Source organism: Maniola hyperantus, chromosome 10 (genome assembly GCF_902806685.2).
Source record: "Maniola hyperantus chromosome 10, iAphHyp1.2, whole genome shotgun sequence".
Classification (NCBI taxonomy): domain Eukaryota; kingdom Metazoa; phylum Arthropoda; class Insecta; order Lepidoptera; family Nymphalidae; genus Maniola; species Maniola hyperantus.
Window position 1 is genome coordinate 12,344,995 of NC_048545.1, and position 23,026 is coordinate 12,368,020.

Sequence of the window (23,026 nt, forward strand, 5' to 3'; positions counted from 1 at the left end):
TGTGAGCTTTTTCTTTCATAGGTATCTTCTAATTACTTAGGTACCTATGAAAATTTGTGATTAGCTATACATTTTTTTAAATTAATTTAGAATATGGATACCTACAATCGACTCTATCGAAGTTCGTTAAAAACCAAGTTTATGAGTTAATCAAATTAAGAACATTCACTGATCGTCAGCCGATAATTGCATAATGACTTAATTACGTCAACAGCCGCCTCAGTCGTCGGAAAATCAGTAGCAATGTGGACGTCGCGTTACCTCGCCCCGCACATGTGCCGATTGCGCTGACATTTACGTAGTGAGCCTCGTGCCGCCGCATAGACGCGCGTCTGTACACGCCTTTAAATACAAATCCGAATTTCGAACGCAAATTTTTTTTTTCGCAACACAGTTAAGGTGCTTTTTATGTCCGGATCTCGTATGTAACAGTGTTTTTTTAATTAATAAAAAGTTAAAAGTTCTAAGTTTTTTTTAATGAAATTAGTTGGAAGTGGATGCTTGACTTTTCCCGGGATTGCTATAGCAACGGATGACGTCAAGTAACAAGTTCAGGGGCGGTTGGTGCATTTTGGTTCAATAATCATCCCTAGTGCTGCTTTGTTCCCGTCTCGTTTTTGTTTACGTTTCGGATAAAAAGGTTTGTGTTTTTCAGAAACATTAAAAAATAAACTTAAATAATTAGTAAAAAACCTTTCATTGATTTGGTGATTCATTGTGTTCGCTTGTTAGTTAGGTATTACTTATTAATATTTAATTGAGCTAACTACCTATGTACCTATACATAAGTGAATAAGTAATTAAGAGACGTTTTGTTAGGCGAGATAATACATAAAGATTTCTTTCGCAACAAAAATCACGTTGCTTCAAAAGTGAAAGTTTGCTGGACATTTCTAAAAAATCTGTATTATTTCATAGAAAATCGCATATTAGGACATTAGGAAAAAAATTAGGTACATTTCGTACCTAATTTTTTTCGTAATGTCATAGCATACCTACCACCGTAATTGGCATTACTTGTAGACAGACAGCTATACATGTAGGTATAGTACGGGACAGGTCGAGATGGCAATCGGGGTATGAGGCGGGGGGACGCCCTGCACATCTGCACATCACTAATACGAGATGGTAGTGGGGGTGGGGACGCCCCGCAAACCCGCACAGCCCCCGCGCTAACCCGGTGCAGGACAGCGCGGGTGCCGTGTGGGTGTACGGGGCCCTATTACCCCGATTGACATCTCGACCTGTCGCGTGCTATAGGTACTTCACCTAAGTACAATTCTAGATGTACATGTACGTGTTCTATTCTATTCTTACTATAGGTAGTTAACGAGTTGAACAAGTCCCTTCAGGACTGTCACAGACGTACAAGGACGAATCGAACAATGAATCACACTAGAATTTACGTTCGTACTTACTGACAATGCTAAGATTGTTAGACAATACCTACCTGTTATACCTAGAAGTTGCGTGCAAGTCACAGAGGCATAAAAGCACTTCTTACTTTAGTAAAAATAGCTCAGTGCTCATTCTTCATTATGATCTGTCAATAAATATCTATATCTAACTAGCTGCCCCAGCAAACTTCGTACCTACCACCTAACAGTCTTTCAGGTTTTTTTTTAATTTTTCTCTCCGTAAGAACCATCGTCGTACTTCAAGTAATACTATAAAAAAAGAATTAGCGAAATCAGTTCAGCTGTTTCAGCTGTTTCAGCTGTGTCAGCGAGATTTGCGATCAGCAACACATTCAGCGATTCATTTTTATATGTAAAGAAGAAGATGAATGCCTACCCTGCCTTCGTACCCTGTGCACGCCAATGCTACCTAGGTACTATTTGTAATATTATGTAAGAAGAAAAAATTATAGAATAGACACCTACTACCTAGGTAGGTACGTACTATATCCGACATATATAATATTAAGTCCAATTTTATTCTGGGTGAAATTTCGGTCGATATTTTTCATAGTGTTCTTCTTTGATGCAAAATTACAATATGAGAATATAGAGTAAAAATTTTCATTCTTTTAAAAATAAATTATGTAAGTACCTACATAATAGTTAGGGAGGCGAATAGGGGAATTTTCGGTAATACTTGAGCGTGGCAGTTTAAGATATGAGAGATACCTTAGACCTAATAGAACAACCTTGTAAAGTATTTAGCTCTATATGTAGTGACGCGCGCCTAGGATAGACGATCAGATTAGTAAAAAAAGTTCGATAGTCTGAAATACTCGAGCGCGTCAGATTAAGATATTGGGGGTTGATTTTTGTGTTTTAAGACTAAATTTAACTAATCTGACGATAAGTCCTTGACGCCGCCGTGTTATAGGGTCGCGAACTTGTAAAAAAAAAACGTTAATCCGGCATTCTCGAGCGCGATTTTTTATTTTTTTATTTTGAAGAATATAATCTAAAATTTACTAAAAATACAAAATCTGCCGGTTTCCGCATGACCGGAAGTGTGGAGGAGCCATTTCGTCTTCCGAAAAACGCGTTGCGGCATATAAGTCGCGAACGATACATTTTACCAAAAAAAAGTTTAAATAAACAAAAAAGGTAATTATATTTTACACAAAAAAGGTCTCTTTACATTTTTGTCCAAAGTTAAAACTTTTTGACTTGAAGCAGAAGACGATGAATTGTATTGAGCAAAAATGTAAAGGTCATACATAACAATACAATTATAATACTATTTTTATATCATTTCATTTTTTTATACAATAAATAATACAATTTGTACTACATTTCATCTACATTTACGTTGGTTGTATCTATCGCTTTATCCCCGTTTTATCAAGGAGAAAGAAAGGAAAAAAAAGAAACCAAAAAACCTTTTTCGGTCAGATTAAGAGAACCCACCAACATTTTTGTCAGATTAAGAAAATATGCTTTCAGGATACCGAGATAAACCTCCCCTATGAAAATCTGACGCGCTCGAGTATTTCGAAAAAACTTTTTTTTTTGCATTTTCAAAAATTCATCGTAACTTATCGTCGCGCCGAAATCGTCAGTTTTTTTAAAGGGAGCTTCCTTGGGGCCTACTCAACACCCCTTCCGAAAATCTGACGCGCTCGAGTAAATTTTTTTTTTTTGCATTTTTGACTACTTTATATGCCTACCCCCACATAATGCCCAAGTAACTGTTTTTTTAAACATTTTTGAAAAACCGTACACGCCAAACCCACCGCTAAAATGGTTTTTACCATACGAGCTTTTCTTTTCGAAATTATTTTATCTTTCGATTTTGATAGGTCTCGACGGCGCCGTTGAATTACGCCATTTAGCTACCTCGCCTCCCTAACTATAAGTATAATATATGTTTGTACATAACGAAATAATTACATAGGTAGTCCTATGTAGATTTAGTAGCGCGCACCACGGTGCGGCGAGTTGCTGTGCGTTTTAAAATCCGTAAATTTGAATTTAAACCTATGGAAATCCTGTGCGGAAATAATTCCGCAGTGCGCGCGTTTCTATATAGTTCTATACTTCACAGATTTTTGAAAGGAAAAAAACGTACGGAAATTTACCGTGATGTGCGCTAGCTCTAAGACTTAGTAACTAGGTAAGTTATTTTGTATAGGTAAGTAATCTTGCATATTTGTAGACTGACTCATAAGTCAATAACTTAATTAACACTTATGCCTACCTGGATTTCAAGGCTGTCCAAAGAATGGCATTAGAATATACCATCATAACAACAACATGCTTAGCTTAGCTACAAATTCATGGCCATCCATCCGGTTATCGAATTGTGTCACCGTTGCTTATGGAGCTTGAGGGTTTGAGCTTTTACTCACTGTTACTAAAGTATTAGCATCTTTTTCTTACTAATATAAGAATAAATTTCAGAGTGTGTGCCCAAGAACTTTTCAACCTGTTTCCTCCTTCATCTTTCTACCGCAAGGCATCGCCAAGGTATTCAGTCTACACCCATATCTTGAATTTATAAAAGGAAAAGATGACTGACTGATCTATCAACGCACATCTCAAACTACTGGACGGATCGAGCTAAAAATTTAGCATGCAGATAGCTATTATGACGTAGGCATCCGCTAAGAAAGGATTTTTGAAAATTCAACCCCTAATGGGGTGAAATAGGGGTTTGAAATTTTGAAGGGTTGTAGTCCACGCGGACTCGCGACGACGCGAGCATATTAAGCTAGTTGGAACATAATATATGTAACCTCATTACATCTGTAAAATTTAAGAAAGAAATTTATATTTTTGTAAGTCTTTCTGTTATCGTTGTCGAACACGAACGTAGGAAATGTTTTCTGTTAAAAAAAGTGTTTTAAATAACAAAAAAAAAAACATTATACCATCCTAGCTACATGTATTTTTAAATAACGTCAAGGAAAACCACTAGGAAATCTATACATACCTAGTAGAACAAAATGACTCTACCAATAAGAGTATGACTAATGCTATTTTTTAACAAATAAATACACAAGTATTGATTCATGTATTATCTACACCTACTAATAATGAGTCCTTTCGGTATCGTACTGAATTTAAAAAAAATGCGGTAAGGCATGTGTGTCTTCCCGGTATTACCCGAATACTTATCAATATCAGTTACTCCGTCTACCTATATAAGTACCTACTCTGACCCTTATAATATTTGTAACATCACTTCTGGAATTCTGGGCCCCCATCCTATTGCACATAATAATAGTAAAATATTTTTTGCGAAAGTGTATTTTCTGTCTGTCTGTATGCTAGTTTTTCACGGCCCAGCTTTTTAATCGATTTGACGAAATTTGGTACAGAGAAAGCTTGAATTCCGAAGAAACTAGAAAGACAGGATACCTTTTTTTTGTCCAGGAAAATCAGAGAGTTCCTACGGGATTTAAAAAACCCAAATACACACCGAAGAAGTCGCAGGTATTATTGAGTAATAGCGTGCATCCAGGAAACGAATATAGGCTACTTTTTATCCCGTGAATTCAAAGAGTTTCTACGGAATTTTTCAAAAACTGAAACTTACGCGGACAAAGTCGCGGGCATCATCTACGTATCTATAGTACGCGACAGGTCGAGAAAGCAATCGGGGTATGAGGTGGGGGGACGCCGCACACGCCCGCACGTCACTAGCGGTATCCCGCACCGGGTTAGCGCGGGGGTAGTGCGGGTGTGCGGGGCATGCCTAGCTCGATTGCCATCTCGACCTATCACGTACTATACTTAGTAAATATAAAATATATAATTAACAAAAATCAATAATATAATTTTAATTTCCGATTACTAAGCTTGAAATCCATTCGCAACAACAACGAAAAACCTGCCATAAGAATTCTCATACGCACCTATTTCGCAATCACTATTAGCACCAATACTTAGCATTTGACTTACTTACTTTGCTAAAGAAGAATAAACTTTATCATATAACACGCAAAGCTTATTTCAACTTTCATTAAGGCTTTTAAGGTGCTATTATGTATTTAAAACTGTCAAGGAACATTGAACTTTAGATGTGTTGGTATAAAATTGATTTTACAATAACATTATACTATTTATAATAGACAAGTAACATTGAACTTAAAAGCTTAGGAATAAGGTTGAAAGTAATGGAGGTGTGTTTTAGAGATCTGGTCGAGGCCTTATTGCGTAATGTTATGTTGACATCGTACAACCGATGGTGCGTGGATGGTGGGAGTGGTGGTAGGTACCTACCATATTTTGTTCTCCCATTGAACTTGCATTTGAGTGACGTTTGTATTGAAATTAGATTTTTATTGGTTACTAAACACGTTAGTTACTATTCTATATTCTGTGACTAAACAGACTGTGTGCATTTTTGCATGCAAAAGAAGTTTAAGGGTAAAGATTTGAGAATTTAGAAAAACTGTTTCTAAAAAAATTGCTACCTAGGACCAAGCTAAAAACTAACTAAAAACCTAAAGGTACCTACTTGATTCGTAAATCATACGTAATCCATAGCTACTATATTTAGTTGGATTATAAATGCCTGTCTATCTCTCTGACACTCTGACATCCGTTTAACTGAGTTTGACAAAATTTGGTAAGGTATAATAATTAAGGTAATAAGGTAAGTAGAGATAACTTGCATTCCGGAAACTGACGTAGCTCAGCTACTTTTTATTCCGGGAAATCAATGAGTTTCCACCGGACTCGGTTAAAATCCTAAATCCTCACGTAGTAGGTAGGAAGTTGCGGGCATCATTTAGTATTATGTAAGTAGGTACTATAATTTACTAGTCACTACATTTTAATGCATCTACACAAAGAACTGTACAGTGTAACAAAGAGTCATAGAAACCGTACAATAAAATTTGACCTCAATCACGTACAAGTAGGTACGTTAGGTTAGCTATGAGTCGCGGTCGTGAATGGTAAACGCATCGCAAAAAATGTCTACAATCAATACGTGACCTAACAATCACTAGCTAGTATACCTACCTACTTACTGCATTGGCGCAGGTAGGTAGGTATTTGCTTAGTTTTCTGGGTTTTTCCGTCATTTACCTTACCACAAAATAACCGAGGTAAGTAGTGCCTACTCACCTATACCTACTTATAACTTCGGCAAGCTACGGGAGTTTGCGCACCACTGGCACAAGAGGCGGAACAGCTCGGACCGTGATCGTGGACCAGTGGGTGTTTGAGGAAGGATCTGGACCGCGGGGCACGCGGGGATCTGCGTTTTGTGCACGTTTGCCCCAGAAAGGGGAGAAAGACTAATTAGCGACAAGGAAAGGATAGAAAGAATTTGTAGGAAGTCAAAAAGGCGCCCCGGGAAAGAGCCACCGAGCGAGTCAGACCGAACGGGCGCCCTCCCGCGTTTCGGCCCATATAACCGCGAGGTTTGTGTGGACATGGGAGGTATGGTGGGTTATACGTACCTACGTACAGCCTCCACGCTAACCCGATGCGGGCGAGCGCGGGTGACGTGCGGGAGTGCGGGGCGTCCCCCGCCTTATACCCCAATAGCCATCTTCATCTGTCGCGAACTATACCTACTCTCGCTCGATGTTCTGATTTTATGTATTTTTCTTAACACATTAAACATTTACGAATAGCATCTAATAAACAAGCACATTGTATCTCGTAGGTGCCTACTTTGTAGCCGGTTCATACAACGGCCAACGTCTTAAACTTTGCCACGATATCTCAACTCAGTTAAAGCCTTTGAAAAGTTTGGAGTAACTGAGGCAGACAGATATTTTGCTTGGGTCGCTTCGGAAAACTCTGATTTACATTGACTAGGTACCTATGTTATTTTTGAAGTTAAAGTGTTACTTTTTAAAACATCAAAAATAACGTAGTGTACTTAATGAATGAGTGTAATATTTTAATTTTTAGGCTACGGATTCCGTACGTACAGACAGGTACGGAACCTGAAAAGGAAAAAAGGATCCCTTATAGGATCACTTCGTTGTCTGTCTGTAAAAAAACCTATAGGGGTACTTCCTGTTGACTTAGAATTATGAAATTTTGCAGGTAGGTGTAGGTCTTATAGCACACGTAAAGGGAAAAATCCGAAAACCGTGAATTAAAAGAAAATTAAAATGTGTTCATCAACAAATTTCAACTTTCAAAGTAAGATACCAAGTGGGATATCATATGAAAGGACTTTACCTGTACAATATATGTATATTATTAAAACAGATTTTTATTTATTTTCATCCATAATAGTTTTTGATTTATCGTTGCAAAATGACAAAAAAATACGACTGTAGGACGGAACGCTCGGTACGCGATTCTGACTCGCACTTGGCCGGTTTTTTAATGTGAATCTTAGAGTACAATAGCTGGCAAGAAATATAGTACATCGACCTTTAGAAAGAGATAGCGGTTTCGTAGAGCGTTGTCTCAGCCACTCGGCTGAGACAACACTCTACAAAGCCGAGATCTCATTCCAATATTTCTTGCCGGCTACTGTACCAAACAAGTCCCTACAAGAGACCTATGTCCAGCAGTGGACGTCTATTGGTTGATGATGATGATGATGACTGTACCAACTTTCATGCACTACTAAGCATATGCACCTGCCTTGCGCCAACGCACGTCTCAGAATTGGTGAAATTGGTAACAATTAACATCGGCGCCTTGAGTGTCACCGCCGCAATTAACGAGGTTAACAAGCGAACGGAAATTGCATCTGCGAGTATAGGAAGTCAGTCTAATTGCAACATATCTGCCATATTAGATTTGTCATAATAACAATGTCGTCCCGACGAATTTCCAGATCAATGTCTTCGAACAGTGCGTGTTGCCGCAAGTACCTAAGTAGGTTGAGAATAACTGCTTTTATTAACAGACTTCCAAAGAACTTTTCAACCTGTTTCCTCCTTCACATTTCTAATATCGTACCGCAAGGCATCGCCAAGGTCTGCACCCGTACGTAGTCGAAATTCCACGGATACGTACGAAACAATTTGCCTCCTCATTTCTAATTCGAACCGCTAAATTTGGAACACCCTTCCAGCATCAGTTTTCCCCTCCAATTATAATATGGGTACCTTCAATACAAGAGTGAATAGGCATCTTCTAGGCAAGCGCGCTCCATCTTGGGCTGCATCATCACTTGCGACCCAGGTCTGATTGCAGCCAAGTTATAGTCTATAAATTAAAAAAAAAAGACGTGGTTCGCAATTCGGGCCGTTTTATGTGCACCGATGTTTTCGAGGTTTCTGGACCGATTTGCAATTTTTTTAAATCAACAGAGGAAGTTTCCGTGGTAGTCCCATAAAATATTCTAAATCCATCTCTTCAATCCTGATGCTGCAGGATTACTGCCCGCCTAAGTTATCAAGATTCAGGTAGGTAATGTTCATAGTGAATTAATATAGTAGGTATATGTACTACACTACACTACTAAGTAAAAAATATTTTTTATTTCTATACAATATGTATGTATGCATGAAGTCGGATGAGCTTCACGCTTTGATTTCTAGTTTCTTTTATTATGCTCGCCCGACTCAGTCGGTTTTTTTAATATTGTCTTATGGGACTCTAATGAACTCAGAAATTTAAGTACTCGAGAGTAAACTGGGTACTATGATATTCAAAAGCTGTGGTTTGCTCTCAATAGAAGTGCATATAGCGCTAGATACTGATCGATTGTAATGTCATGTATTGTGACGTAAAGTCCTCATATCTCATGTCTCCCTGGTAGTTGAACTCGAAGTAAATAAATTATTAACGTAGTTAAATGGCTCTGAGATAGATAGAGACTATTATAAACCAAGTCTATTATGTCACCAAGGTGATATGGTGTACTTAAACTAACGAGTTTACAACAGGTTATAATATTAAACTAGTAACAGGTTTTATTGTTAACATTAATGAATAGCAAGTGCCTAGGAAGGTATCTAAGAATTCTGCAAACAATAAATTGTTGACATAATATGCTCGGCAAACAAGTCGTAAGCAAAAATACCTTAGAGCTAGTTCAGACAGCAGTAATTTAGGCGCTACTGTAGAACACACATAGATACAAACATATATACCTACATACATATATATAGACTGCCAAAATCTTCCTTTTGGTTTTGGCGAAGTCGGATAAAAATACAGCGTTTCGTGAACGAAAAATTTTCTTCGCCAGAGTTGCTCCCACTCCCTAGGACCCAAGAATGGATTCAAAAATGACGCCATCAAGATTATTGATTCAAGTTTGGTGAGGGAGAGTTATCCTGATGATAACAGTACTATAGTTTGGTATCATTTTCGAATTAGAAAGAAAACCTAAATTAAATAAGTAGGTACCTACTTACATAATATTATGTATTCCTATTACAGAGTACATTAAAATAATAATATAATAAAGCACGCATCTTCCTTCTCAGTTGACGTAAAACACTCAAACAATTTTATAGAGGGCCCATCTTTGTCAGTACCACCCACTAACCTATATTCTACTTAGTTGCTAGGCAACAATATAAATCTATACAGGGTAAGTTTTAGAGACGGGCATCGTATGGCAGCTACCCTAGTTCCTTAGATACCGATTTAGAATATTAGATACTTACCTACTTATGTTCTTTAGAAATTGAACTAGACTTTTTCAATCGTATACAAACTGAAAACTGCTGCAAAATTTTCTTAACAAAAGTCCAAAAATCATTCAATTTTAAAATGTTCAAATTAAACTTAATCAAATTGCGTTGTCACTTTTGTCTAAAAACATTGTAGCAAACAACTTGATGAACTTTTGTAGGTTGACAGGCTTATCAACCTTATCTCAGAGAAATTATCTGGATAAACTTTTCTCATTAAGTATTATATTTAGCTGCTTTTCTAAAAAACTCACCTTTTAAAGGTTTTTACGCCAGTTTTTTTTATAGCAAGATGCCCTTTAACTGCAATCTCACCTGCGCGGGGTGATTCGCTAACTCAGTACAATGAGTAGGTACACTGACCTCTACAGCTAGGACCCTTTTACAAATGACCCTATATTATACGAAAAATTGTTACGGGCTACGGCATTGTTTTAATAAATCGCGCTTAAAGATCTAAATATACTTTGTCTCTCGGTTGTTTCACAGTCCACAGAAGAAGGTAATTTCGTTTTATGGCTCGCCCTAATTCTATAGGCCCCGACGACGATTGGAAAACCTCCATTTTCATTTTCCCGTTTTCTTCAGAAATACAAATAATTTAATCTATACTATGTTACGGATACAGTTTTAAGGTAGCATTAATCTAGCATAAGTAGTATTTGTAATTTAGATAAGATATAGTTAAGTAAAGGCCTTCGTGTCCCAACGTCGACACGAATGTCCTAATTAAATCATTTTCGTAACCAAAAAGGACTTCTGCCTTCAACCCCCGCTCCAGGTAGCCGCCCTTACGTAACTGGCGCAGTCGGTAGGATAGTCCTGGATGTTCAAGGTCGTCGTGGTGCATCCCCTAAAATCAGGTCAACGCCGTCAACTTCCTTGTCGGGACTACAGAACCTACGAGGAGCAGCTGTCATAGGAGCTGCCGCTGAAGACTTCGAGTCATACTGGAAATCGATGGATCGAAGCTCGCCAGCGACTTTGGTTTTGTAAGTACATGAAATCCTTTTTATTGGTTGTTATATTAACTTTTGCGCAGGGTACTATAATTTTATAACTAATACGATTTTTTTTTATTACGATTTTCACCCGCGTAGTAGATACTTTCATTTTATTGAGTTTTGGTAATTTAATTATTTGATACCTTTAGGTAGGATAGTTTAGAATATTTAAAAAATGACGGAACTTAGCCAAGTAGATTTGTTAGATAGAATAAATAAGTCACTTAAGTTTTTACCAAATTTTGATGGAAATTCTTATACTTTAACGAGATTTATTAATTTAGCCGACCAATTAGTGCGCTCATTTTTAAATCCAGGTCAAGAGTATGAGCTTTCAAACCTTTCCTTGATTAGCGGAATTCTTAATAAAATTACCGGATCTGCAGCAAGAACTATATCAGCCTACGGAATTTCCGATGATTGGAATAAAATTAAAGATACATTAGTTAACAGTTTTTCCGATTACCGAGATGAAATAACCTTGCTAACAGACTTATCATATTTAATTCAAGGTCCAGATACAGTACATATATTTTACGAAAAAGTTCAAAATTTACTCTGCACACTTATTACGTATGTAGAGCTACACGAAACTGTCAAAACTACTGTCGAAGTAAAAATAACACTCTATCAAAAGTTAGCCCTTAAAACGTTCTTAAAAGGTTTAAGAGAACCTTTAGGGTCAAGAGTAAGGTGTATGAGACCCCCCACGCTGCAAACTGCTCTTGAATTTGCCAAAGAAGAATTAAATATAATACATCTACAGAACAGAACTAAATTTTTTCAAAATTATCATAAGCGTACTCGTAGACCTTATTATTTTTATTCACAGCGAAATTATTATAGTGGTACGAATTTCCCTTCCAGATCACGAAAATACTCAACGTCCCAAAAACACATTCCTTCAGAACCTCAATACCCTTCAAGCACTTATATCCCATGCCAACCTCACCCTGATTCAAAAATTTGCCCACAGGTGGACTTAAATCTACACAGTACACTGGAAACTCCGGAACGTAAAATTCCTGTGTATAATAATATATCGGACCAATATTATAATTCCCAACAATACGTGCCGACCCGGTGTGAAAATGAAATTGACACCGTTGCTGACGATAGGCAGAATTACGATTTCATAATATCACGTTTGCCCATAGAACAGTTAAATGCAGAGGAGACAATGAATTTAATTAACCTTTGTAAAGAATTTCCAGATGTATTTCTTTCTAATATAGGTAATTTAACTGTCGATTTCCGACAATTTAATAAATTAGATAAAAAGAATCCGAGTGATTTTACCAACTTTCTGGATAAAATCGGGAGGTCTTTGTACTTTACGACTTTAGACATACAAAATTCATATACAATTTCCGAAGATCTTATGGACAGTGTCCTTCAAGGCCTACCAAATTGTACAACCCTTTTTGACAAAATTGTAATTTTTTCAACATCCTTGCAGGAACACATACTCAATTTGCGAGATTCGTTCGAACGATTTAGAAACTTCAATTTAAAAATCCAGTTAGATAAATCTGAATTTTTCAAACGCGAAACGCCATTCTGTCACAGGTATTCTCCAGATGGTATAAAACCAAACCCACATTATGTTTTACATATTTTAAATTACCCATTACCTAAAAATCGCCAGCAGATTAAGGAATTTTTAGGCATCCTTGGCTTTTACAGAAGATTCATACCCGACTTCGCAAGTGTAACCAAGCCTTTAACATCGTGCTTGAAGAAAGGAGCGAAATTAAATTTTGATTCAGAATTCGTCAATTGTTTCAGACAGTGTCAAATTCTTGTTAAAAATATGCCTATCCTAGCATATACAGATTTTGGAAAAGAATTAAATTTAACTACATACGCATCAGAAACCACTTTAAGTGCAACGCTTACGCAAGGCCCTCTTGGCGCCGATATGCCTATTGCATACTCTTCCAGAACTTTGAATGATAGTGAAACTAAATATCCTACGAATAAAAAGAACTTCTTGCAATAGTCTGGGCCACAAAATACTTTAGGCCGTATCTTTTTGGTAAAAAGTTTAATTTGATTTCTAATTTTCAAAATTTACCCAAGTTCAAAGAATTAGGTCCACGTATTACGCGATGGAATTTAAAGTTAAGTGAATACGATTATACAATTATTAATAAAAAGGTTTCAGAAACGAACGCGGATACCCCGTTAAATAAATCTAGGTCCGTTAATCATTTGGAAAAATCAAAATTACAGGCAAAGCCACAGGAAAAACCGAGTTTAAGTCAAATTAACACTAAGCATACGAAGGTACAGAATCCTATTTCCAAAATTCCTAACCAAACCTCGAATTCCCAAAACCATACTATACATTTATATACACGAAGGAAAATTCGCGGTCCCTTTACAAAATCACGTTTTAAAAGACAGGTAATAAAGTAAATTAATTAGATAGGTATGTGCAATTCTTTCCAGACATTAAATTACAAAGATATAGAATTTGTCTTTTCACACGATCAAGTTTCAGCCAACCGATAGGACTACTATATTCCTATGTTTTACCAAGAACTATAACACTATATCTTTAAAATAATTAGTTTTTGCAATTAGATAATTATTTCAACACATATATACATTCTTTACTATAGACCTTTTACATTTTAGCATTTATTATTTCTTCTAAATTATAGCAAAACTAGGTGTACCACTAATCGGAAAAAGTTAAGAAAGCTCTTACTTGTGTCACATTGTGACTATAGAATAATGAGCAAATTTAGCATAAAGTAGGTATACCTAATGCTCACTTCCTGTAAATTTTCGTGCCTTGAACCGAAAATATGCAAGAAATCTTGAGCAGAACCTACATCATTCCCAGATCAAAAGTAAGTAGAAATAATTAGATCATTGATAACTCAATGTACTTACCTACACCTTATTCAAAAATATAATATAATTTTAAAAAAGTTCTTTCTAAAAGTAAGTAGGTATATAATAAGTCATAGTTACCTATCTAGTTATAACGAGTAGACATTTAGCTGATCATTTTACAGAATTCATGCAGTTGTAGTCCTTAGGTTTCTTTTTACATTACATTTAGTTCAGATTTTTTTATCAATTTAGCTCGAATTAATTAGTACATTCTGTCAATTATACTACTTTGCTTTTAATATACCTATTGGTTGAGATAAAAATGTGCATATGGTACTATAACTACTAAGTTATAGTACCATATGCACATTTTTATCTCAACCAATTCTAAGGTTTTCATTTACATTGAGGCTGAATGCCCGAAGGTCAGTTACTGAGGAATATCACTCACTGAGAAACCAACTTATCCGGAGAACACAACAACTACTGTTACAGGAGATAGATGAAACTTGATAATCCACGCCTATCTCTCTGTCTAAGGAGGCTCAGAGAAAGCAGCTCAACCATTATCCATGAATTAAGAACTACTTCAATACTACCAGTATGCCGCAATATTCGGCTTCACTCTCAACGGTACGATTCGACCAGCCCATTACAGATGCTTCATCTTCACGAACGAAGTCTAGCAGCAGCCCTCCAGACTGAGGGTGGAAACCTCCGAGGACGTTCCGGCGACATTTCCGTTAAAATTACTACAATGGTCGCCGCACTGAGGGTGGAGGTGTTACGGATACAGCTATCCTTACCTATCTATATAAAACCCAGGCATCGCCGGGGGAGCTAACATGTCGTCTAGCAGCCCAGCTACGTGTGGAAATATGCCATCTCATCACGTTCCGGCACATAGAGTCATCAAGGTCTGCAGCCACCTCTGTACGTGATCTCTGGTGCTAACCGACCACAGAACGGTAGAGGGGAAATCGATATAAAATCGATAGAGTTAGTTTTAAGGTAGCATTAATCTAGCATAAGTAGTATTTGTAATTTACATAAGATATAGTTAAGTAAAGGCCTTCGTGTCCCAACGTCGACACGAATGTCCTAATTAAATCATTTTCGTAACCAAAAAGGACTTCTGCCTTCAACCCCCGCTCCAGGTAGCCGCCCTTACGTAACTACTACTTACTTCTATTCTATTTATACTAATAAATGCGAAAAAGTATCGGTCTATCTGCCTGACTGTTAATTACCAACTAGTTCTGCTCGCGACTTCGCCCGCGTGGACTACACAAATTTCAAACCCCTATATCACCCCCTTGGGGTTGACTTTTTAAAAATCCTTTCTTAGCGGATGGCTACGTCATAATAGCTATCTGCATGCCAAATTTTAGCCCGATCCATCCAGTAGTTTGAGCTGTGCGTTGATAGATCAGTCAGTCAGTCAGTCAGTCAGTCACCTTTTCCTTTTATATATTTAGATTTCGCAGCAATGATCTTATGGCGATCCAATCGCCAAAGATTAGCAAGGAACGAGCTGTTGAGTTAAAAACTGGAAAATGAATGTGCGAGCAACGAGAAGCGAGTGTGTAGTTAGGATAGTTTTGTCGCTGGTCTGTAAGTGACTGTGAGGCTGTTACTGAGAATTTTAGAGAAACCCAATAAATTTTTGGCCTGATCCGGGTTTCGAACTTGAAAACCTCCTAATCCACAGTCTATCAAGTTAGCCAATAAAATGATCCAACGAAGCAGTAAATAAAGATCCTTTATGTTTTTCAAAAGTCCTCGATATCCCAAATTGCACGATTTCAACTCCAGCAAGTACGTGCCTATTGTGTAAAGTTTGCATTTTTGCTTTAATTCACGGTTCATACGAATGCAGCATTTAAACCACTCACTGTATATTGCACTTGTTGTTTGAACGCCGTTGTATTTTATTCCGAAGCGTATCAACTTCGTGAAAATCTCGTATTGCATAAGTTCTATTTATATTCTCCAAGTCAACTAAATGATAATTTAGTAGGTACATTTATCTGATCAAATCAGAAATAAGGAGATCCATGGGAGAACTAGAGTAACCGACATAGCTCAACGGGTTGCGAAGGTGAAGTGGCACCATTACACGGGCAGGGCACATAGTTTGGAAAACCGATAGACATTGTGGTCTCAAGGTGCTGGATGACCTCGCACCTAGGTGGACGGACGACATCAATCAAGATTTGTATGTAAATCTTAGAGCCCGTGTAACTTTGAAACCGAATATTTTAACGGAAATCTGGCAAACTACAGACACATATTATATTAGTTCCTAGAACATTTACAAAATTTCCTTGAATGACAACTAAACTACGTTTGTGTGGAAAGCGCTGGGGTTACTTCTTTTATCGTCTAACAGGTAAATATTCTGGATCTAATTTTCCGTATTCATTGTTCCTAAGGAGAAAAACGGTATAATAAATCTTATTGAGATCTAATAAAACAATACCTTAAAGGTGGTCGGTCGTACCCTCGTCAAAGACGGACTGAAGAGCTCAGGTACGGCCATTTTGTCACTGGCGGATATTTTTTTGTTAAAATGAATTTCATTTTTTTATTATTTTTCTGTAATGCTTGCCACAATGTTAGATCGATAGATAGATTTTAATTAGTGGCTATTTTTGATAATTGATTGTACATTAATTGACTCTTATAAAGACAAATAAGTGATGGTTATAGGAATATTAGATAAATAAGAAATAATTCTTAGGAATAATGATGGACCGGCGATAAATAGAGAAGGAAGTGAGCAAATCTGAGGAAAGTGGTGGAGCTCATTTATAGGGAACTGGGAAGGTCTATAATATTATGTTCAATAGTGCATGACCACGGGCTGATAATAATTGGTGATGATAGGAATTCTTTTCACTGTACCTACATTAAATTTAAATTGAACTAAATGTTCAGAATTAGCACAATTTTCGCTAACGTAATAACGTGTTCGCTAATTTACGTATAAAAATAATATAAAAAATAAAATATTATGACAGTCATCAATATTTATTTTATTTTTATTTCTATTTAACCACCAACAGAATCATACAAAAAAAATTGCATTATTCAAAATCTAGGTGCTTGGTTATTATATGATTCAAATTATAGGCGGCTACAGCATGCAAAAGACAGATAAGTCGTGCGTAAGAACTCAGAACTGAAATGGCTGATAAGTCATAATAATAAGTAGGTTTAAAATCCTAAGCTTCTACTGCAGCTCTACCATAGCTATACGAGAAGACAAAGACATCAAAAGTCGCAGAGCTGAAACTAGATCACTCGTAGAAAATAACAAAGATATGAAAAGACTAAGGAATTACAAAAAAACAAAGGTTTGCTAATGAAATGTTGAGTCTTTTCAATCATTTTCTACGCAATTGAGGCTTGGACCTAAACCAGGCCATTTGAATAACATAAGCCGCCCCCCCCCCTGGTAATTTATGGATTTCATTATTAAAGAGAATAATTAAAAAATCACGAATTTTATTTATTTTTAACACAATTACCTAATTGTTAAAGTCACGCTGTACGGAAAGCGAATAATGACGCTACAATGCGTAAACAACAAATATTTTAAAAATTTCAACATTTTGATATTGATATCTCGTTCAAGTGTCTGCATGGATGCCAAAGTAATGGTTGAGAGCAGTTCCAGCTAAACGCTTTTCATAAATTTCATATTAAAATATACAGCATTGCGCTCATAGTTGCCATTTAAGTTCCTTTGGCTTTAATCCTGCACGTGCCTAGTTTCATTTCGCGCATACTTTGTTTTAATCGCTCTCATGCCTTTCCAGTTTCCGCGTTCGCCCCGGAGCCTCCCATAGAATTCCCCCATTGTGTGTATTTCATTTGAAAAGGCCGCGTGCCTCTCCCACTTGCTGCGAATTTTATTTTTATGGGCTGCAATGGCAATATGCTGGAATGGGTTGCAAATTAGGTCGGTTTCCCTGCGAAATTTCAGTGGACATTAAGAAAAATTGCTAAAAGAATAAGTAGATTTAGAGGTCATTGTTTGTAACCTTTAAGTAACAATATGGGCGGCTCGACCCGCCTGGACGCACCATTAAACTAAAGGTATCCAAAAATTGCCATTTCAGTTTTCCCCGCTGGCTACATACAGATAGGTAAGTGTAACATAATACATACAAGAGTGAATAAGCAAATCTACCTTAGGCTGTATCATTACTTGCCAATAGATTTTATTGCAACCAAGCGCTCGTCTATAAATTAAAGAAAAAAAAGCATGCACTTAATATTATAAATGTAAAAGTGTGTCTGTCTGCTATATTTCCATGGCCCATCCATTCAACCGACTTTGACGAAAATTTGGTGGGTATAGTTTTATTCCAGAAAATCAAAGAAATTTAAAAACCTAAATCCAGGTAGACGAAGTAACGGGCATCTTTCGCTCTGGGCTGGTTTCCGCACTTAAACGTTTCCGTCTGTTGTGCGTGTAACGGGCATCATCTTGTAGAGTATATTTTCACTATGAATTTGCTCACTTGATCAATTTGCCTAGCAGAATCGGCCGTTTCGGTAAGTTCGGTCCCATCCACTAGAGATATAGATCAATCGTCAGTCTACGGTATAGATCTGTATTCAAGATACTAATATTGTTTTTCTTATCGTTAATAAAAAATCTTTCAATTACATCGTAAATTTGTTCGAGCACAGTGAATAAGGTAGGGAAAATTGATTAAAAAAATCAGTTTTCAGACGTTAACTATTATTTTGTTTGTTCAAGTCGAGTCGGTTGCGGAAGGATCTAGGAGTCCACCCCATTGTTATCCCTAGAAAACTCCCCCCTTCTATTATTTTGAAGAAAAAAAATGTGTCTCGGCCTTTAGCAATAAGGAATAGGTACGATTCCGGGTGAGAGTGTATACAAAGTGTGTCATAGAAGTCTTCTTTGTTAAACAATAAGACGTGATCTTAATTAAGTTACATTTTAACAAGGTTCTATATTCCCACAATAAAAAATCACATGTTTTCATTCCATTACCATTCATTCTACACAATAAAATGCGAAGCAACATTGCGTTCTCATCATTTTTAATATCACAGTGCCATTGCACATATTATTATTACTCGTTTAATAACTTAGTGTGTCGTTGAAGAAAACTCAGGACAAATAACAATTCAATTTTGAGCTCTTTGCCCGTAGTTATAAAGATGACCGAGAAAATAATATAATGGGATGTATCTACAAGACAATTCGACCTCAGCGTTGCTTATGTAATTCGCGAAGACTAACATAGGCCCTTCTTTTGTATAAAAATATTCATGAGCAGGCCTATACCTATTTTACCCGTATTCTATGCGAGCTTAGGAGAGGAATTTGTTATTGTCTGCGAGAGACTAGATAATGTTGGATATTAGGTACTTGGCATAAACATCTTTATTGAAAACGTCATAGATAGCTACAGTATTAAGTTACAACAAAATGGTCATTTAGAAAAATTAGAACAAGAATTCCTTTTTCGTTTTAATATTTTTCTCGTCCTATTAACATCTTGAATGAGGCAATATGGGCTCATAGATAATGCTGTATATTACATCAATGCTACCTCTAAAAGTCTACTGCAGGTAAGTAGGTATATGAGAAATTAATCCATGCACCATGCATCCCTTAATAATTAATATAGAATACTAGCTGACACGCCTCGGCTTCGCTCGGGTGGAGTTTAGAAAATTGAGGGGGAGGTTGAATTAAATTTTCTGTCCGTAAGAACCATCCTCGTACTTCAAGGAGTATTATAAAAAAAGAATTAGCGAAATTGGTTCAGCGGTTCTCGAGATTTGCGATGAGTAATATAAAAATGAATCACTAAATGTGTTGCTCATCGCAAATCTCGAGAACCGCTGAACCGATTTATTTTTATTTAATATTATTTTATATAATTCTTTTTTTATAATATTCCTTGAAGTACGAGGATGGTTCTTACGGAGGGAAAAATTTAATTCAACCTCCCCCTCAATTTTCTTTCCACTTTCTTTCTTTCTTCTCCACCCGAGCGAAGCTGGGGCGGTTCAGCTAGTTTGAAATAAAGTCAAACTATTATTTTTGCTTTTGAAGCAATTATTATTTATCACTAATCCTGTAGATACTGATAATATTATCGCTGCATTTACCATGACGAGCGTTTCTTACTTCCCTATCAGCTCGTCTTGATGAACGGGGTATACACTGACTCTTATGAGGTATAGACTATGTAGTTAAGTACTTTTTGACTGCCTCCAGCAAAATAATATTCCTCAAGATAATAGAAAAACCGAAAAATAAGAAATTCAACGAGGGTGAAGCCGCGAAAAGCAAGCGTCAACCAAAGATTGCTCCGAAGCTCCGAATAATGGTAGGGGAGCCCAAGAGGGGATTTTGGGATTTACTCGATCGCGTCAGATTAAGACAAGGTAAGTTAATTAGATGCAGAAAAGTGTGCAATTCATTAATCTGACAATTTGAGCGTGACCTAAGGAAATGGGAGAGTCACAAAGTTTCAAAAATTGCCCATAACTTTTGGTTGCGTCGCAATCGTCAGTTTTTTTAATAGGAGCTACTTGAGGATTCACTTTACACCCCTTCTCAATATCTAACGCGCTCGATAAATATTTTTGAGTCTATTATCTTTTTTCTTTTCTCTTTAATTTATAGACTCGCGCTAGGCTGCAATTAGACCTGGTGGGAAGTAATAATGCAGCCTAAGATGAAGCGCCCCCATTTACACCTTCGTACGACCACCCCCACCATGCAAACCAGCAGATAAATATTTTTGCGATAAAACTACACATGGGGGGCGCATTATATACTATTAATATCTAAAACGCTCGAGTATTTCTTTGTGAATATATTTTTTTACATTTTTGAAAACTTTTACGCGCTCTTCCCACCAGTGAAAGGAGTTACATCATATAACTTTTTTCTTTTTAGCACCTAATCTTCACAATCCAATAGGTCCCCACGACGCTCGAGTAAATCCCTATTTAGCATCTTGGGCTCCCCTACTATAATAAATAAATAAATAAAATAAAATCTTTTTATTAAAAGCATCTATGGCTCAATTTGTTAGTAGACAGATTTACTTAAAAACTAATGTTAGTAACTAATAATAAAATTGTGGGAAAAAGACAGTTTTTAATTTTAATTTTATTATTTACATTTACAAATGTGGCCTCACCAACACTTGAACAAAGTGTTCAAGCATTGGTGAGTCCATTTTGCTCGCAAACATGCTCAGGATGCAGTTGGTACTTGAGCGCAGCCTTGTCAGCAGTGATGATGACTTCTTCCGCATTACTGCAAAGAAGTCATCAGTCTGTTCATCTGCGAACATTCCAGACGCTGAACAGAACCGCGGCAAGCCCAACAACATCCTGAACCCATTGTTATACTGCACCCTTAGGGTGTCTATGGCCTTTTTCGAATAGTTGACCCACAGGCTACCCGAGTAGAAGTTTTGGCAGTAAGCCTTGAAGAGCGTTATTTTTGCCTCTTTACTACATCGGGTGAACCTGCGGGCCAGCATATTACACCTGACTGCCAGGGCCCTTCTCTCTCTCTCGATGTCGACATGATCTTTAAGGTCCTCCGTAACATAGTGACCCAGGTATTTAAATTGTTGCACACGTGTGAGTGTAGCGCCGTTCAGCATAATTTTTGGCTCATATGTCACCTGCTTACGAGGAGCCTTAAAGATCATGTACTGACTTTTGGTCACGTTGTACATCAGACCATGTCTAGTAGCATATTCCTGGCAGGTTAGAAGTAACTCCCTGATTGAACCAGCCGTGGGACCCAACAACACCATGTCATCGGCATAGCTTAGGTTGTTCACGCTAATGCCGTCTATCCAACAACCAACTGGCTTGCTGCTGAGCTCCACGATTAGCTCGTTCACATACAGATTGAAGAGCTTCGGCGAGGTCAACCCCCCCTGCCTCACCCCGCACTCCAACCCGTATGAATCCGAGAGCTCCCTCCCCCACCTGACATTATTTACCTGATTTGCATACCAGAACTGCATAACATTAAGCAACTCCTGTTGCACCCCTGCTTCCTCCATCTTTCTCCAAAGTATATCATAAGAAACTAAATCAAAAGCTTTGGAGAGATCGAGGAAACAGGCGTACACAGGTGTCTTTCTCCTTGTATAATATTGTACAGTCTCTTTTAAGGCTAATATTGCGGTCTCAGTCGATAATCCAGGTCGAAAGCCGAACTGAGCATCGTGAAAATCGAGTGTTTCGCTCAGCTTTCTATCAAACAGACTGTCCAGAACCTTAGCTATAATAGTCGCAAGTGATATGGGCCTATAATTGGACTTATCAGAAAGATCTCCAGTTTTATTTTTTGCGATAGGGACCACTATAGTTCTCATCATGTCACCCGGTAGATACGTGTGACTCACGCAGAGTGAATAGAACATTGCTAGTACCCTGGGTAAGTGAAAACCTGCGTACTTCAAATGTTCGATGCTCAGGCTGTCGTGCCCAGGTGACTTTCCTCGGGTCATTTTTTGAATAGCCTCTGATACTTCCTTGGTAGAAAAACGCAGTAATTCCTTGTCACGATTTATCTGAGCATCGAACACTTGAGTCGACGGCCCCAGCGGTGACGATACCCTAAAGTGGTCCCTGAACAGATTTGCTATTTCTTTCTGCGTGCTACACCCGGCGACACTCCAGGAAGGCTTGGTCGAACACTCAGATTGTTTGTTGACTTCCAAAATCTGGAAAAATCTCTAGCCGATCTGTGCGAAGCAATTATGTCCATCTTTATTTGGTCCTGATGATTTTGACACCATCTTAACCGACTTCTAAATATTTTACGGCTGTCACACATCTCGTCCCAGACCCTTCCAGACTTCGGTTTGTTATATAACAACCATGTTTGGTATTTCGACCGAGCCTCACAGTGCGCGGCCCGTATGTGCTTGTTCCATCCGACTATCGGGCCCTTTTTGCTACACTTATTTCCCCTGTAAGTTTCAGTCGCAGCGTCAGAAAATATGTTCACTATTTCTTTGTACATATTCTGTGCTATAACATCTGTCATATAATGTGCTATAACATTTCTGTTACACTGACACTTTTCTCATTTGACATTTCCCAAGTTAGT

The 23,026-nt window shown here is 37.4% G+C and overlaps 1 protein-coding gene across 1 annotated transcript in view; it reads left to right on the top strand.

Moving 5' to 3' along the window:
- The first annotated feature begins 234 nt into the window (after positions 1-234).
- chp (leucine rich repeat containing G protein-coupled receptor chaoptin) overlaps positions 235-23,026 on the top strand; it is a 77,896-nt gene continuing 55,104 nt past the window's right edge. The window contains exon 1 of the mRNA XM_069501470.1: positions 235-640. The gene's annotated coding sequence lies outside the window, so the exon portion shown is untranslated. The remainder of the gene's footprint in view (positions 641-23,026) is intronic.